The sequence below is a fragment of the Equus asinus genome, chromosome 10, assembly GCF_041296235.1.
Source record: "Equus asinus isolate D_3611 breed Donkey chromosome 10, EquAss-T2T_v2, whole genome shotgun sequence".
NCBI lineage: Eukaryota > Metazoa > Chordata > Mammalia > Perissodactyla > Equidae > Equus > Equus asinus.
This window is the reverse complement of record NC_091799.1, coordinates 76,678,637-76,697,166: the sequence shown is the minus strand read 5'-3', so window position 1 is coordinate 76,697,166 and position 18,530 is coordinate 76,678,637. Positions and strand designations below refer to the sequence as shown.

At 37.1% G+C, this 18,530-nt stretch overlaps 1 long non-coding RNA gene across 3 annotated transcripts in view; it reads right to left on the bottom strand.

Moving 5' to 3' along the window:
* The window catches only part of LOC123289611 (uncharacterized), a 38,027-nt gene that overhangs the window by 17,898 nt on the left and 1,599 nt on the right, over positions 1 to 18,530 (bottom strand). The window contains exons 3-4 of one of the 3 annotated variants that reach the window (XR_011506490.1): positions 4,801 to 18,355; positions 4,634 to 4,693 (exon numbers count right to left, since the gene is read on the bottom strand). This is a non-coding gene — a long non-coding RNA (uncharacterized lncRNA). The remainder of the gene's footprint in view (positions 1 to 4,633; positions 4,694 to 4,800; positions 18,356 to 18,530) is intronic. The other 2 variants (XR_006533677.2, XR_011506489.1) reach the window with 2 other exon arrangements.

Here is an 18,530-nt window from a genome sequence, read left to right as displayed (position 1 = left end):
AGTAATAAGATAATCAATCTTATGAATGCCACGATCTAGAATCCTAGGTTGCCTAACCAGCTCCTTCACACTCAGTCAAAAGACGGCTGACTCCTCTCGTGTTAGCTCCCAGTCCCTGACTCCTTACAGCTCTTTCTTAAGAGAGAATCAGGAAAGGTCTTCAAAGACAAGAGACTTAAGAGTGTGACTATGCCCAAAACACACACTTAGGTACACAGTGATCTTAAGAATTAACGGTAAAGGAGAGGGACTTGTCCCCAATAAAAAATTCAATATCCTTTTCTGTAATTAGGTTAATAACTACAAAGAGAAAAAAGAAAAAACACTACTCTAACTCAAAACACAAAATATAAACATGGGTTTTGTTATACTTTGTACCTATAGGTAAGAGGTAGGAAATAATATTTTCAAACTTCTAAGGGTTTCATTTACAGAAGCTTCCTCTTGGAGGGATCATTATTTCAATATCAAAGAATTACTCTTTCTATTATCATGTCCCTCCTTTGGATCTGAGTAAGGACCACACTACCATCCACTTAATCCTTTTGTGTGATAAAGATGCTTCTTACAGTATATTTCTAATTCATAATAGTCTTTCTGTGAGAAGAAACTCCTGACCAAATGCATGAAAGCCCTAGCTGAACAGATACAACAAATTTCAGGTTATTAACTTTATCACGATGGTTATATTTGCTAATGTGCCTTGAAAGCGAAGTTAAGAGTGGCATAAATGAAAGAGTCCTCCAGCCAAAGATGTAGCAATATAGATAGAACTGAAATAGCTAGATATACTTCTAACTCCAAAAATAAACAGATTTAGCTTGCCATTGCAAATTCAAAATTCAATACCACAACAAGAATAGTTGGACACATTGCTTTCAATAACAGATAGAACAAATAGACAAGGATCAAAAAGGAAATAGAAGACTTGAACAACACTACAAACCAACTAGACATAATGGACACCTATAACACACTCCCCCAAAAAATGGCAGAATATATGTTCTCCTCAAATGTACATGGAACATTCTCCCAGATAGAATGTATGCTAGGTAATAAAACAATCCTTGATACATTTTAAAGGGCTGAAATGATAAAAAGTTTGTTCTCCAATCACCATGGAATAAAATTAGAAATCAATAACAAAAAGAAATTTGGGAAACTCACAAATATGTGGAAGATAAACAACACATTCCTCAACACCACTGGGTCAAAGAAGAAATCAAAAGAGAAATTTAAAAATATTTTGAGATGAATAAAAGTTGAAGATATACCAAAATATAAAGGATTCAGCTACAAAAAGAGCTTAGAAGGAAATTTATAGCCATAAATGCCTATATTAAAAAAAAAAGAAAGATCTCAAATCAACATCAAATCTTCAACTTTAACACATGGTAGAAACAAGAGCAAATTTAACCTAAAGCAAGAAAAGAAAGGAAATAATAAAGATTAGCATGGAAATGAATAAAATGTCGAATAAAAAAATAGAGAAAATCAATGAAACCAAAAGAGGGTGCTTTGAAAATCAACAAAATTGACAAAACCTTAACTAGCTTGATCAACAAAAAAAGAAAGAATACTCAAATTACTATAACGAGCAATGAAAGAGGAGATATTACTAACAACCTGACACAAGTCAAAAGGATTGTAAAGGAGTACTGTGAACAAGTGTGTGCCAATAAATTATATAATCTAGATAAAATGGACAAGTTCCTAGAAAAACACAAACTACCAAAACTCACTCAAGAAGAAATAGACAATCTGAATAGATTTATAGTAAGTAAAGAGATTGAATTAGTAATCAAAAAAGTACCCACAAGGAAAACCCAGGCCTAGATGACTCCATCAATAAATTCTGCCAAACATTTGACAAAACATTAATACCAATTCTTCTCAAACTCTTCAAGAAATAGAAAAGAAGGAAAACTTCCAACTCTTTTTATGAGGACAGTATAACTCTCATGACAAAACAACACACAGACATCACAAGAAAAAAAACCTACAGACCAATATCTCTAATCAATGTGGATCCAAAATCCTCAACAAAATAGCAAACTAAATTCAGCAACATACGACTGAGTGAGGTTTATCTCAGGAATCCGAAGTTGCATTAACATCTGAAAATCAATTAATGTAATACACCATTTCAACAGAATAAAAAACAATACCCCATGATCTTTTCAATGAATGCAAAAAAAGCATTTGAAAAAATCAAACCCCTTTAATGATAAAAACATTCAACTAACTAAGAATAGAAGGGAATTTCCACAACCTAATAAAGAGCATCTATGAAAAACCACAGCGAGCATACTGAATAAGACTAGATGCTTTTCATCTAATATCAGGAACAAGGCATGGACACTACCAAGAAAATGCAAATATAACCTAGAGAACGGAAGAAAATTTTTGAAAATTACTTATTAGACAAGAGTCTTGTATCTAGAATCTATAAAGAACTTAACAATTTAAAAATAACCCAATTAAAAAACGGGCAAAGAACCTAAATAGATCTTTTCCTAAAATGATACAAATTGCCAATAACCACACGAAAAATGCTCAACATGGTTAGTCATCAGGGAAATGCAAATCAAATCACAATAAGAAACCACTTCACACCTACTAGGATAACTAGAATCAAAAAGTCCAACAAAAAACGTGTTGTCAAAGATGTGGAGAAATCAGAACCTTCGTACTTGTATGAGAATGGGGGAATGTAAATCAGTGCAGCCACTACGGGAAATAGTTTGGCAGTTCCTCAAAGGCTAAACAGTTAAACATGGAGTTGCCATAAGAGCCAGAATTCTACTCCAAGGCATACAAGAGAAACGTAAACATACGTCCATACAAAAACTTATACATGAATGTTTACAGCAGCATTATTCTTAATAGCTAAAAAGTGGAAACAACCCAAATGTCCATCAACTGATGAATCTGTAACCAAAATATGGTATATCCATGCAATGGAATATTATTCATCCATATAAAGGAAGTACTATTGTTACAACATGAATGAATCTTGAAAACTTTCTGCTCAGTGAAAGAAGCTAGTCACAAAGGCCACACATCATCTGATTCCACTTACGTGAAATATCCAGAATAAGCAAATCTAGAGACAGAAAGAGATTGGTGTTTATTTAGCCCTGAAAGTATGGGCATTTGGGAGGACAAGGAAGTGATGGCTAAAAAATCTAAGGTTTCTTTTTGAGGTGATGAGATGTTTTAAAATCGATAGTGTGATGTTTGCACATATCTGTGAACAGACAAAAAACGATTAAATTGTATACTTTAAATTTGTAAATTGCATGATGTGTGAATTATATTTCAGTAAAGCTTTAAAAACAAAAACCAACTGAATACTGAACAAACAGAAATCTGCCTAGTTCTCTGCTGCCTCTGAAAGCTTCTCTCTGTCACTCCCCCTCCTAGTCTGTCAATTCGAAGCACATGGACAAGTTTAGTTTCTACCAGTCGATTAGCTAGATTATAGGCAGGGGGAAAGGATTTGGGGACAAGAAGGGATTTCCCAGTGCTAGTACTGGGAAAGTTCTGGGCAAACTGTGACAAGTTGGTCAACCTATGTTGACAGTGGCAATCAGTTAAAGCCCAAGGTGGTTCCTGACTCCTAACCCTGTGCTCTTTCTTCAAGGTCATGTTCTCTCAGAAGAAGAGCTCTCTACTTTGAAGGAACTTCTGGGTCTGCTTTCCATGACTTCTTTCTGGATGAGAATTTTTCAAAATCCAAATGAAACTGAGTTAATTTGATTTTATGAATAAATACTTATATTTCAAGACCTAGTATGATTTTGGGCCACGAATCAATCATTTTACCAAGATATTTAATATAAACTGAATATCATATCACTTTTCTTCTTCTTTATTACATTAATTCCAGTGAAATTTAAGTTTTCGTATGTCTGGAACTGATGTTTGCTATAGCCCGCTGTGTGGAATGGGGAGGTGGTCTTCAGAGTCTTTGCTATCACTGAAATAATCCACACTAAAAACATAAATACATAAACAGAAACAGTTTTGAGTGACTAATGCGCTCACTTTCCTAGGGGCTGTGGTTACTTCATCACAGGCACAAAGATATTTATACAGAATCGGTTTCCTTCTGCTTACCTTAACCAACTGTCCATCTAATGCCCACAAGGCCATCTTAGAATCAAATTTATGAGGAAGGAAAATAAAGCCTGCATAGCCTAAGGCTACATGGGGCTTCTTAACCTGGGGTCTGTGGACAGAGTTGGGAAGTTATAGGGAGTCTCTGTGGCATATGAAATGTAGTATATTAAAATTTTCATGGGTGTTTTGTAATGGAGAGGGGAGCATTTGTTATGTTCTCAAAGGTGTCATGGAACTCAAAGACGGTCAACAGTTTAGCGTTATGTCTTTCCTAGAACAATATTATCTCATACTCTTAGAATGGGACACAAAAGAAGTAAAGCGGTTAGACCTGACTCAACGGGAACATTGGTTAATCCTTGATTAGCTCTCCAGAGACTACAGAGAGATGAACACACGGAGTATGAAAATGGATTGGAAGTAAAAGTACTGAGAGGAGGAACAGAAACAAAACAGTAGCTTAAAATCATTTCTAATACATAAGCGAAAAAATGAGTGATATAGTTACCATTAAGGAGTTCCTCTACCTCAAGTGACTGAGACAGCTGGGATCACCATAAAATTTAATCTAAAAAAACATAAATGTCCTTAAGCACAATAAGAAATTATTAACACCGGACAGATTTTCTCTCAGAAACCATGGTAAGTGATTTCTCTTCATCATTTGAATCTTACCTCTCGTTCTTGAAAAACACATTTCAATATTGAGATAAAGCAGCCTCCTTTTCGTGACAATCCTGAGAACGCAAGTTGGAAAGCTTTAAATCTCATAAGTAATTGAAGCAGGCAATAACCTTTTCTTCCAAAACCAATCTTTACATGATTGTGCCCAGAGGCAAGGGCAGAGCCGGAAAATGATCGAGCTGTCCTTTACACTCTGGTTTTCTGAGTGACTGGTATTAAGAAGAATGAGCCGACCACATTCTCATCAAGATCTCTTGTGTTCTCAAACATCTCAAAACAGACTGAAAATTTAAGTGACAGCACAGTAAATGCACTGCGGAACACTAATCATAGTCAAGCAATTGATATTGGAATGAAGAAATGTTATAAATTTAATGCTAAAATATGTCATTCTTGCAATAAAAGAAGGAAAAACATTGGCTTCCAATCAATAAATGTGATCTGCGATAACTTTCTGAATATTTTACAAGCCAGACTTAATTTTTCTTCCAAAGCCTTCTTTCTACTCTGCTTCTTCACTTTATGCTTGCTTTCATAAATCAGTGGTTTCAATGAAGGTTTTTCAGCATGCAATTTCTAAAATATATGCATAGACAATATATCACCAATGACTGCATGAATATGCTTACTGCACTTGCACAGAAAAATAATTTTATGGCTTTCCACAACTGTTATATAGGAAAATATCAAAATTTATTGTAAGTTTTGGCCATTCTAAAAGGATATTATGCTCATTAGGTACAATGCTGATGTAAATATAATCTTCTAGGGGGCAGAAATTCTCTCTTTTGGGTAATTTAGGCCTAGTCTAATTCCATGCATACCCAGGCACTTAACATTATTCATGAGATACGACACTATAATGATGCTGGTTTACCGATATTCAAACACGTTTCAGTGTGATGCTTTTCCACACTAGAGGTTGGAAAATTTCAATGAGAACATTATTGTAAAATCAGAATGTGAAGAAAAAGCTCAATTCCGCTTACCTAACCATCACTAGGATATTACCATGTGTTGACCATATGTTAAGTGCTACTAAGTTTAAAAAAGCAATGCAATATTTTATATGTTCTGTAGGAGTTTGAAAAATCATTGAAAATGCAGAGCAAACACGGGAAATAATTAGAAAACAACACAAACCAGTAAATAATTAAATGTCAAATGTGAGATGAGAACAATAAAGGCTAGAGAATTCAGAGCAGAGAGACATCTCTATCAGCAAAAGAAGCTCAAGAAAGTTTCAAGGAAGAGGTCAGACCAGAGTGGCTTTTAAAAAATAAAAAATAGAGGCCGGCCTGTTGACATAGTGGTTAAGTTCAAATGCTCAGCTTCGGCGGCCCGGGGTTCGCCACTTCAGTTCCTGGGCACAGACCTACACACTGCTCACCAAGCCATGCTGAGGCAGCGTCCCACATTGAAGAACTAGAAGGACCTATAACTAGGATATACAACTATGTACTCGGGCTTTGGGGAGCTAAACAGATGTTAGCGCAGGGCCAATCTTCCTCATCAAAATAAATAAATAACAATTTAGAACTCTTAAAACATAACCCAGACAAGAAAATGGAATTAGTAGATGCAGGCATAGACCTAGAGCGTGGCGGAGGATGATGAAGAAACTGCCCAGAAGAAATAACCTGCATTCCAGCACAGGAGAGGATTGAGCGTTACGGTGAATAGCTAACACAGGACTATAATGCAAACAACTGTGAGGAATATAAGATAAGATCTAACAACTATGACTTGAAAGGGTCTCCAATTCTCAGCATGCAAGGTGTCATAAAATACCCTTTTGTTTAATACCAAGAAAATCTCATTGCGGAAATTCCATTTTACAGTAGACTGTTAGTTGTCAATCAAGAATAAGGCAAGACAGGAAGAGGTATCAAAATTACTCACAGAGCTTTTTCATATAACCTGTGCCTGTGTTTGGTGTCTAAAACATCCCTCTAAAAGCACGTGCCAGAATCTTTGGAGGGGAATATATATGTCTAATTGGAAAAAGCTCTACATACACCCTATCTAGATGAAAGCCATAGCAGAAGGGCTTTGGGACACCACATAATAGCATCTTTAATCAACAACACACTGCAGGAGCAATATATTTTCTTAACCCAATGTGCCTGACATTTAGATGCACAGAACAGCTCTTGCCACATCCTACCATTCTCACCAAACACATGGCTTGGGTTTTGTTTTCAGTTGCTGCAACAAAACCAAACATCTCAACCAGAGCAAGCACTGAAGTTGAGTAATGTGACACTATGGGGACATAATAAATTCAGCTGTCAATTAAAAAAGCAAGAAACAAAACTACCGAAAGACAAGCAGAGGTCAGAGACAACACAGGTTTATAGCCTATGTCAACCTTCTATGACATAGATTCTTGCATCATCTCTTGGCATTACTACATTTCTTTAGAGATTTAATAAACGAAAGGAAAAATTTCTCTCTCACTGAAAGGACATCAAATAGGAATATATAAAACAGATGAACGCTTCTTATTATTTATCTAATAAATGGATATTTCATTAACTGTAAGGTTTAATCAAGCATTTAGGGCTTTTGTCTTTGTCTTTTGTTTATTGTTATAGAGCTTAGAATTTTCTAGATTGAGGTGGATTTATTAATGCAGGGAAATACATAATCATAACATGGCACATGCTGTGGATACCCACAAAATATCGCAGTTGAGTTGGGGACCACAAGCACAGACAACTAGTGGGCCTGCTAGTTAATAGGGACTTAGAAAATAGGACTCTCTTCATATTCCTTTCTTAGGAGGCTTGAGGAGCCAGATTCCATTAGAAAACAGAAAATGGTAGAGAAGTTTTGAACAAGTACTTCATTTTCTTGATTCTAAGATACATTCTTCCCATATCAGTGTTTCTGAAATTGGTATACCTCTTTCCATAGGCACATACATTTGATATAGGAACTTTTTCCTGATATTATTAAATTGATGATGCATCTTAAAATTTATAGTATCTTAGAATCAAGGAATTTTTCTTAAATAAGAGTATAAAAAATAATTTGTTTGGGGATTTGTGAGGACATAGTTAAGGTTGGACAGTCCACGGTCAGGTTGATGAACATATCCTGTGGCTTTCTCCCATCTCGACCGTTTAACTACAAACCTAGTTGATATGATTATAATACAGCATTGCTGACAAGGCCTCCTCACAACCATATATTAATGATGAGCTCCATCTCATATGCAAAGGATCATACATAAGAGGTACAAAGGGTTGTGAACAACACACAGCAGTGAAAAGCCAGAAGCATAATGTGGGGTTCTGACTTAATCCTAGAGGGAGGAATTACCTCTGCTACCCTCACCTCCCATTCATATAATCAATTATCAATCCACCTTGTGGCAAGTAATCCAAATCTTTTTCTCTCTTGTTTCAGCCAAGAAAGAGTCATAGAAACAAATATCAGGTCAACTGCTGATATTATATTGAGAAACAGGATGCTGATTAATGGAGAAAAATGATTCAGAGAGAAAGAGCAAGTGTCACAATACAAGGACCTGGATTTTAACTCTGGCTTCTTCACCTGGGTTTTATATAAATGACTTAACCTTGCCTTGACTTCTTTTTATTGTCCCTAGCTAATAACATCTAACAGAAAATAATAAAACACTGACTCACTTCCCAGGGATGCTTTAAGCAGCAATGAGTAATATTTTCAAAGGTTTTCCCCTTCCATTATTAAAGTTTCAGATTTCAAAATCAAAATAGCTTAATTTTATTTAAGTTACTTGCTGTTACAAAAGCACAAAGCTCTTGGATTTAAAGAGAATTTCATCAGATGCTAAAGTTGAATTTGAAATGGTGTGTAGGGGGAAAAATAGAGTATGTAGAAAAGGAAATAGCCACAGAAGCCAAGTTTGAAAGCTCATGTGAAAGATATACCATCAACTATCAGCTGCTTTAAGCAAAAAGCTTCTTTTCAAGTATAGAGCTTCTTAACCACCCTCCACAGTCCATCCAGAATTTGCACAATGGTAGAATTCACAAATCCAAAGTTTAGCAGCTGCTGAGATCTGGAAAACACGTCTTTCATTTGTGAGACTGTGCCAAGAATTGTTTTTGAGAAACTTAAAGTGAAGGGCAAATAGCTACAAACAGCAGTCAATTACCTTGTGACCACTTCAAAGCCATTAATATAGATTCTTTCCCTGAGGAAAAATGTGAGAAGTAATCATGATTGGATAGTTTCCATGGGGGAGAGGTGGAGCCCTAACTGTGTAAATTAAGCAGCTATCAGTAGATCAATATCAGATTCAATCATGGAAACACTTCTGTACTCAAATGGGAGTGACCTTGACGAAATCAATCTTACTCAAGGTGAAGGAGAAAGTTTAAAAGTTCAAGGCACACATAAAGGCTCTTTCTTCTTAATTATCAACCTGATAATTACTCATCTGGGTATCTGTAAGCCAGCCTATTGGATAGATGTCAGCTTATTAGAAGACTCCCTACTTGCTATGATGTAAAATTAGAGTTCATTGCTTGAAGCACCTTCACGGTCTTCCAGCAGCTCTTCCCTCAACCTTGCACAAGTTTCCTCTCAATGTTTCTACAAGAATCAAAAACATCTGCCTGGTCTCTCTCTCTCCTACTCCTTCTCTCTCTCTCTCTCTCTCCCTCCCTCCCCTACATACACACATACACAGACACACTTATTCATCCTGTCCAACACTTGATGCTTAATAAATATTGGTAGACTCATCCAATAGTGTTATTTCTTCACACACAAACTCTTTCTCTATTTTATCAGAAAACAACTTTTAAAAAATTGTGAAAAAAACTCATCAAAGGAATTAAAATGTTACACTAGTCACTACTCATTTAATACAAAAGAAAGCCATAAAGGAGGAACAGAAGAACAGAAAAGACAAGCAATAGGTAGAAAACAAAAAGTAAAATAACAAATGTAAATCCAACTATATCAATAATAGTATTAAATGTAAATGAATTAAACAACTCGATCCAAGTCAGAGATTGTCAGATGGATAAAAAACAAGATCCAACTACTTGTTCTGCAGGAGACACACTGTAGATTCAAAGATACAAAAGATTGAGAGTAAACGGATCAAAAAAGATACATGAGGCAAACAACCACAAGAAAGTTGGAATAGCCTTCTTGGAATAGCTTTATATGGAATAGCTGGAATACTCATATCAGCCAAAACAGACTTTAAAACAAACAAAAAAAAAGTTACTAGAGATAAAGATAGACATTTTATAATGATAAAATGGTCAATTCATCAGAAATATAAACTATAAACATATTCATTTAACAACTGTGCCCCCAAAATACATAAAGCAAAAACTGACAGAATTGAAGAGGGAAATAGGCAATTCAACAATAATAGTTGTTTTTTCTTTCTACAAGGGTAGAAAAACTAGACAGAAAATCAACAAGACAATAGAAGAATTGAACAACACTATAAAGCAACTAGACTTAACAGACATCTTTGAAATGCTCTGCTCAACAGTGTAGAACAGACATTCTTCCCAAGCACACATGAAAATTTCTCCAGGATCCATCATATGCTAGGTGATAAAACAAGCCTCAATAAGTGTAAAAAGATTGAATCATACCAACTGTGTCTGCCAACTATAATGGAACGAAATTAGAAATCAATAACAGAAAGAAATTTAGAATACTTGCAAATATGTACAAATTAAATAACCAGTGCATGAAAGAAGAAATCACAAGAGAAATTTAAAAATCTTTGAGATGAATGAAAATAAAAGTACAGAATATTAAAACTTATGGCATGCAAATAAAGCAACAGTTAGAGAGAAATTATAGTTGGAAATGCCTATATTAAAAAGAAATTCTCAAATTAATAACTTAACCTTTACTTTAAGATACTGGAAAGAGAAGATCAAATTAAGCCAAAGCATATAAAAGGAAGGAAATGATAAGCATTAGACTGGAAATTAATGAAATAAGAAATAGAAAAGTAAAAGAGAAAGTCAATGAAATCAAAACTTGGTCCTTTGAAAAGACAACAATATCGATAAACTTTTGGCTATACTGACCAAGAAAAAATGGAGAAGACTCAAATTACTATAATCAGGGATGAAAGAGGAGATATTGCTACTGACTTCATAAAATTCAAAAGGATTATAAGGGCATGCTATGAATTCATTCCAACAAATTAGATAACTTAGATAAATGTATGAATTCTTAGAAAGACAAAAGCTACAAATTCTGACAAAAGGAAATAGAAATTCTGAATAGACCAATAAAAAGTAAAGAAATTGCATTAATAATTTTAAAACTTCCTACAGAGAAAAAACACTTCCCAACTAATTCTATGAGGCCAGTATCATCCTGGTAACAAAACCAGACAAAGACATCACAAGAAAAGAAAATCAGAGACTAATATATCTTATTTATAAAGTCTTTAAAAATCTCAACACAATGTATCAAGCCAAATCCAGCAACCTATAAAAGGGATTCTACACCTCGAGCAAGAGGGATTGATCCCAGGAATGCAAGGTTGGTTTAACATTCAAATATCAATTACTGTAGGGGCCAGCCCCATGGCACAGTGGTTAAGTTTGCATGTTTTGCTTCGGCGGCCCTGGGTTCACCAGTTCAGATCACAGGTGCAGACATGGCACCACTTGGCAAGCCATGCTGTGGCAGGCATCCCACATATAAAGCAGAGGAAGATGGGCATGGATGTTAGCTCATGGCCAGTCTTCCTCAGCAAAAAGGGGAAGATAGGCAGCAGATGTTAGCTCTGGCCTAATCTTCCTCAAAAAAACAAATCAATTACTGTAATATATCAATTTAAAAAAAAGGACAAAAACCACATGATCATCTGAATAGATGCAGAAAAAGCATTTGACAAAATCTAACACACTTTCTATTCTAAAAAATACTCAACAAACTAGGCATAGAAGGTACTTCCTCAACCTAATAAAGGGGTTCTATGAAAAAACAACACAGGCAACATTATACTTAAAGGTGAAAGACTGAACACTTTCCCCTTAAAATCTGAAATAAGAAAAGAATATCTATTCCTGCTGCTTTTACTCAATGTGGTACCAGAGGTTCTAGCAGGGCAAATGGGCAAGCAAAAGAAATAAAGGCATATAGATCTGAGGGAGGAAGTAAAACAATTTCTATCTGCAGAAGAAATGATCTTATACATAGAAAATCCTAAGAAATCCACTGAAAAACTATTGGAGCTAATAAATGAGTTTATGATGCTCCAGGGTACAAGATCGATATACAAAATTCAATGTATTTCTATATAATAGCAATGAGTAATTGAAAATGATGTCAAGAAAACAATTCCATTTACAATAGCAATAAAAAGAATAAAATACTTAGGAATAAATGTAACAAAAGAAGTGTAAAACTTGTACTCTGAAATTACAAAACACAATTAAAGAAACTTAAAAGATCTAAATAAATGCAAAGACATTCATGTTCATGGATGAAAAGACTTAATATCTTTGAGATGGCAATATTCCCCAAATTGATTTACAGAATTGACACAATCTCTGTCAAAATCCCTTGTGATATTTCGCAGAATTTGATGAATGTATCCTCAAATTAACATGAAAATAGAAAGGACGCAATATAGTCAAGACAATCTTGAAAAAGAAGAACAAAATTTCCTGATTTCAAAACTTACTACAAAGCTACAGTAATTAAGATAGTGTGGTACTGGCATAAAAATAGACATAAAGATAAATGGAATAAAATTAATAAAATACAAATAAGAATAAAATGAATCATTAAATGTAATACTTTTAATGAAATTATTAAAAATAAATCCTCAAATTTATGGTCAGTTGATTTTCAAGACCATTCAATGGTGAAAAATAGTCTTTTCAAGAAATAGTGCTAGGGGCTGGCCCCATAGCCTAGTAGTTGAGTTTGGCACACTCCACTTCGGTGGGCTGGGTTCAGTTCCCAGGCATGGACCTATACCACTTGTCAGTGGCCAGGCTGTGGCAGCAACCCACATACAAAACAGAGGAAGATTGGCAAAGATGTTAGCTCAGGGCGAAACTTCCTCAAGCAAAAAGAAGGAAGATTGGCAACAGATGTTAGCTCAGGGTGAAACTTCCTGAGCCAAAAAAAAGAAAAGAAAAGAAATGCTGCTGGGACAATTGTATATCCACATGTTTAAGAATGAATTTGAACCTCTGCCTTGCACTATACACAAAAATTAACTCCAAATGGAAATTAGATCTAAATATAAGAGCCAAAACTACAAAGCTAGTAGAAGATGATGTAGGATTAAACCTCAGTGACCTTGGGAAAGGCAAAGCTTTCTTAGATGCAACACTAAAATCATAAATGTCTACAGAAAAAATAGATAAATTAGACTTCATAAATTAGGACACCTTCAAAAGACAATCCACAGAATGGGAGAATATCTCTGCAAATCATGTATCTGATAAGAGACTTGTATCTAGAATATATAAAGAACCCTTACTACTCAATAATAAAAACACAGATAAGCCAATTTAAAAATGAACAAAGAATTTGAATAGACGTTTCTCCAAGGAAGATATGCAAACGGTAAATATGCACATGAAAATATTCTTGCCATCATTAATCATTAGAGAAATTCAAATCAAAATCATAAAAATATTCCACTTCACACACACTAAGATGGATATAATTAAAAAGACAGATAATAACAGGTATTGGTGAGGATGTGGATTAATTGGAACCATCATGTATTACTAGCAGAAATGTAAAGTGGTGCAGCTACTTTGGAAAACATTTTGATAGTTCCTCAAAATGTTAAACACAGAGTTATGATATGACCCAGGAATCCATTTGTAGGCATGTACCCTAGAGAAATGAAAACAGTCCACACAAAATCCCATTGATGAATGTTCATAGCAACATTATTTGTAAGAACCAAAAGGTAGAAATAACCCAAATATCCATGAAGTGATCAAGGAATAAACAAAATGTGGTATATCCATACAACGTAATATATTTAGCACTAAAATGTCACAACATACTGATACATGCTACAACACAGACAAACCTTAAAAATACGCTAAGTAAAAGAAGCCAGATACAGGGACCGGCCTGGTGGCGCAGCAGTTCAGTGCACACGTTCCGCTTTGGCGTCCCAGGGTTCACCGGTTCGGATCCCAGGTGTGGACATGGCACTGCTTGGCAAGCCATGCTATGGTAGGTGTCCCACATATAAAGTAGAGGAAGATGGGCATGGATGTTAGCTCAGGGCCAGTCTTCCTCAGCAAAAAGAGGAAGATTGGCAGCAGATGCTAGTTCAGGGCTAATCTTCCTCAAAAAAAAAAAAGAAGAAGAAGCCAGATACAAAAAGGCCACATGTTGTATTATTCTATCCATCTGAAATGTCCGGAATAGGAAAACCCATAGAGACAGAAAGTAAAAGAGTAGTTGCCTTGGGCTGGGAGGTTTGGGAGAAAATGGGGTAGGACTGCTGATGGTACAGCATTTGTTTGAGGGATGATGAAAGTATCCAGAAATGGATTGTGGTGACAGTTTCACAACTCTGAGAACATACTAAAAGCTCCATAAAGCTGTGTGTGTGTTTGTGAGAGAGAGAGAACTTAGAACTTACAGTGGCTTTCATATTATGTCCCAATTATTGTGCCAGTCTTTCAAGTCTCTCCCTGCTCCACAATCAGATCTCACACTATCTCATTCTCCTTTCAAAATCATTTCCAACTGTATTAGTTATCTATGGCTGTGTAACAAACTACACCCAAATTTAGCAACTTAAAACAACAAACATTAATTATTTCACAGTTTCTGTGGGTCAGGAATCTGGGGATAGCTTATTGGGGTCCTCCGGCCCGCCCTCTGCCAAGGCTGTAGTCATCTCAAGGTTTGACTCAGGAAGGATTTACTTCCAACTCACTCACATGGCTGTCGCAACGCCTCAGATCCTCGCTGCTGTCGATTTGAGACGTCAGTCACAACAGTTGCTTTCCGCACTCTGCAGAGCAGCTCATCCATCACATGTCAGCTGGCTTCCCCCAGAGAAAGTGATGGTGCAACAGAGTGAGCAGGATGAAAGTCAGAGTCTCCTTGCAACCTCATCCTGGAAATGGTATGCCATCACTTTTGCTGTATTCTGTCCCTTAGCAGCAAGACCCAGGCCACGCACAAGGGGAGGGCATTGCACAAGGGCATAAACACCAGAAGGGGGAATCAGCAGGGCCATCTCAGAGGCTGCCTACTACAGCATCTTCCACCATCCTAGCCAAACGGTCTGCTTTCCTCATCACCTCACAAGCACATTTCACTCATTCCTGCCCCCGTGCCTTCACTCTTAACTCACTTTATTCCTTTGTCTAACTCCTTTACCAATTCAAAGCCGGACGATTATTCGAGATGAGCTCAAATCCATGTGTACCACGAAACTCTCCCTGATTACCCTTCATTACTCTCAACTCCTTGATGTGTTATAATTATACCACGTAATTTGCCCATTAATTATCTCCTGCCTTGCCTTATTATTCAGAGTCAGTCTCTTTTCAGAGCATATGCTTCACTTGAGAGTTTGTAAGAAATGCAGACTCGCAGACCTCACCCCAGACCTACTGAATCACAATCTGCATTTGAACAAGATTCCCAGTGATTTTCATGCCCATAAAAGTTGGGGAAACAAAGCTGAATTGTACCATTCATTATTGTTTTACCTGTGTGGGTCTCATTTCCCTGACTAGGTTGTAAGTACTTGGAAAACTAGTACCATTTCTTCTATTTCTTCTGCTCTTGTAGGCGCACACACATGTGAGTATATTAAACAGCTTAGTTCTGAGCACACAGAACACAAATTAAACCTGCTAGAGAGGAAACATCATTATGAACTGCCTGAATTTAAAAAGATGAGAAGAGGCCAGCCCGTGGTGTAGTGATTAAGTTCAGCGTATTCCACTTCAGCAGCCTGGGTTCATGGGTTCTGATCCCAGGTGTGGACCTACACACCACTCATCAAGCCATGCTGTGGTGGTGTCCCACATACAAAATAGAGGAAGATTGGCAACAAATGTTAGCTCAGGGGCCAGCCTTCCTCATCAAAAAAGAAAAAAAAAAGAAAAAGATGAGAAAATATAGATGAATCCAAAGACCTAAATTGTAATCCCAGTTCTGCCACTCAGCACTTAGTAGGACTTTGGGCAAGTCACTTGAGTCCTTTGCATTTCCATTTCTTTTTCTGAAAAATAAGGGGACTATCATGCAATCTCTAATTTTCAATGCACTTCTAAATATTTATTAATCCACAATAAAATTAGAATGAATATAATTTGATGTTGCTTAAGAAAGAAGAAGGCATTTCGTAATCTTTTAGTGCCTGAATGTCATCAACACGAGCCTCAGTGATAAGTGCATGTAGATGTGGGAAAATGTTGCTTGGTTCAGGATTGTTTAGGAAAAAACATGCAATTGTATGTCCTATATTTTATTCCTCTTATAACTTAGGCTATATCAAATGTTTACTCGATTAAAGAAATAAAGTGAATTGTTCAGCTTAAAATGAACTTTTGCGTGAGAACAAGGGGCCAGCTAGGAGAATGAATGAAGTCTCCCTATTTTACACTCTGGGACTCTCCCCCCACTCCTTAGTTCTGCCTTAGAAAAGGAGCTTCAGACACTATCTGTAGAAATCAGATTAAAGACAAGGACTTTGCCTTCAAAAGAAAATTATGAGTTTCTGCCTGGGCTCCAGCAAGTTCCGCCGTAAAGAGAGGAGTTAGATTTCTTATCCAGAGCAGCAGAACTAGGCTGGGTGAACAAAAAAGTGGACACATAAATAAATTGTTTTTTTAAGGCACTCAATTGAATTTCTTCTTCTGCCAGTAAGTCAGTAAAATCCAATCCCACCCGCAGAGTTTAAATTGGTCCTTTCCCTGAGGACCAGGACTCCAATTAACTCTTATCTTTTGATCTCTAAATCTCTTCAAGTTCAAGGACTCCACCTACTCTCCAGGAATAAAGAGCTGCGCCTCCCCGTCACCAGCTCCCCACTCGTGTTCTCCCTGCTCCAGTCTTCCATCCTCCTCTTCTCCTGGAGAGGGTCCTAATTCTCCAGCAGGATCCGTTTACTTTACACATTTTTTTAGATTTTTTATCATGAGAACAAACCCTGAGTGTGGAAAATTGGCCTCACAGTGATAACAAGGCTGAACACTTGTGGGAGGGAGAGCTAAGAGCTGTGGTTTGAGCGGGAGGGATGAGTTATGGGGCCGTACTTGCCCCTACACTTACTTGTCTAAAATTCATCATAGCTCTTACTTCCTGCAGGACTGCTCCAGGAGACAGAGCCTAGCTACTTACCTTTAAATTTATGACAAGAAGAATGATGGCAGTGATGATGATAATAACACTAGTAATTGATGCTGTTGGCTGCCTCTGAACAGAAGCATATTTTTGGTTTCTGTCCTCAGGCCCCAAAGTAGTTCACATGATGCAAATTGGCTAAGTGTACTCAGCATTTTGGCATTTTCATTTAGTCTATCTGCCTACACCCCCAGCTTGGCAATGACCTGCACTTTGAAATGTATTGCTTGTTCCTATGCAAACTGGACAGCGAGTGCAATTACCAGACTTTGAGATCATTCAGGACATGCAGGTTCCCAGAGATCATTATCCTAGAAGCACAAAATCAAGAAAAAACATGGGAGCTCGAAATCTGCCTAAAGAAGAGAACTCACATACCCTTCTGGCAGATGAGCTGTGCCTACAGCCAAACGCTGCCTTAGTAAAGTTGTTCTGAATTGCTCCTTCTATACAGCCAAACTTAGGCACCTGGAGAGAAATGGCAGAGCCATCACAGAGAAAAGAGGTGATGAGAATAACACTGCACCAGGGACAGGGACCTGGGTCCTAGTTCCAGTTCCACCACTAACTGACCTTCAGCAAGCCGTTTCTCCTCCTGTGCACTTGGCTTTCTCATCAGTGAAATGCAACAGCTGCGTATTGCAGTATTTCCCAACTTGTCTGTTCATAAATATCTCGTAGGACACTTGTTTATAAATACAGATTTCCATACCACTTCCCTGGAGAGGCTGGTTCAGGAAGTCTAGCAGTGAGGTCCAGGAATCTGCATGTTAACCCAGGACCCAGGAAAGCCTCCAGAAAGGCAAATTCAGGAGACATTGAAACACATGACATCTGAAAGCTGTTCCAGGTCTGCGTTCTGCAGAAGCCAGTTAATTAATGGTCACTATTCAACTTCCACTGCCTACAGAGCCCTGCTAGATCCTCCAGATGATAAGAATAATAGCTACTATTTATACAGTGCCAGCCACCATTCTAAAGGCTTTGCATATATGAACTACTTTAATCTTCGCTACAACCCTGTGAGGCAGGTACTATTATTATCCTTTTAAAGATACAGAAACAGATGCATGGAGATTAAGTGATTTGCCAGAGGTGACCTGGACGATGAGGAGGCAGGGTTGGGCTTCAAACTCAGGCATCCAGCTCCAGTTTCAGCGCTCCTGCAGATGTCGAACAGCTCAGAATCCCCCAGCGCTGGGCACTAGGAAAATAGGGAGAAAAGCCCTGTAGCAACTAATAGTAGTAATTTAGCAATCACCTACTTCATCTGGATCAGTGTCTCAGGAGGCACTGTGGGCAAACAGGGAGGCCAAGAAGGCAATGCTCTGGGCCCCACCCCTGCTTCAAGCAGAGGAAACTGATTTTGCCTGTTTGAT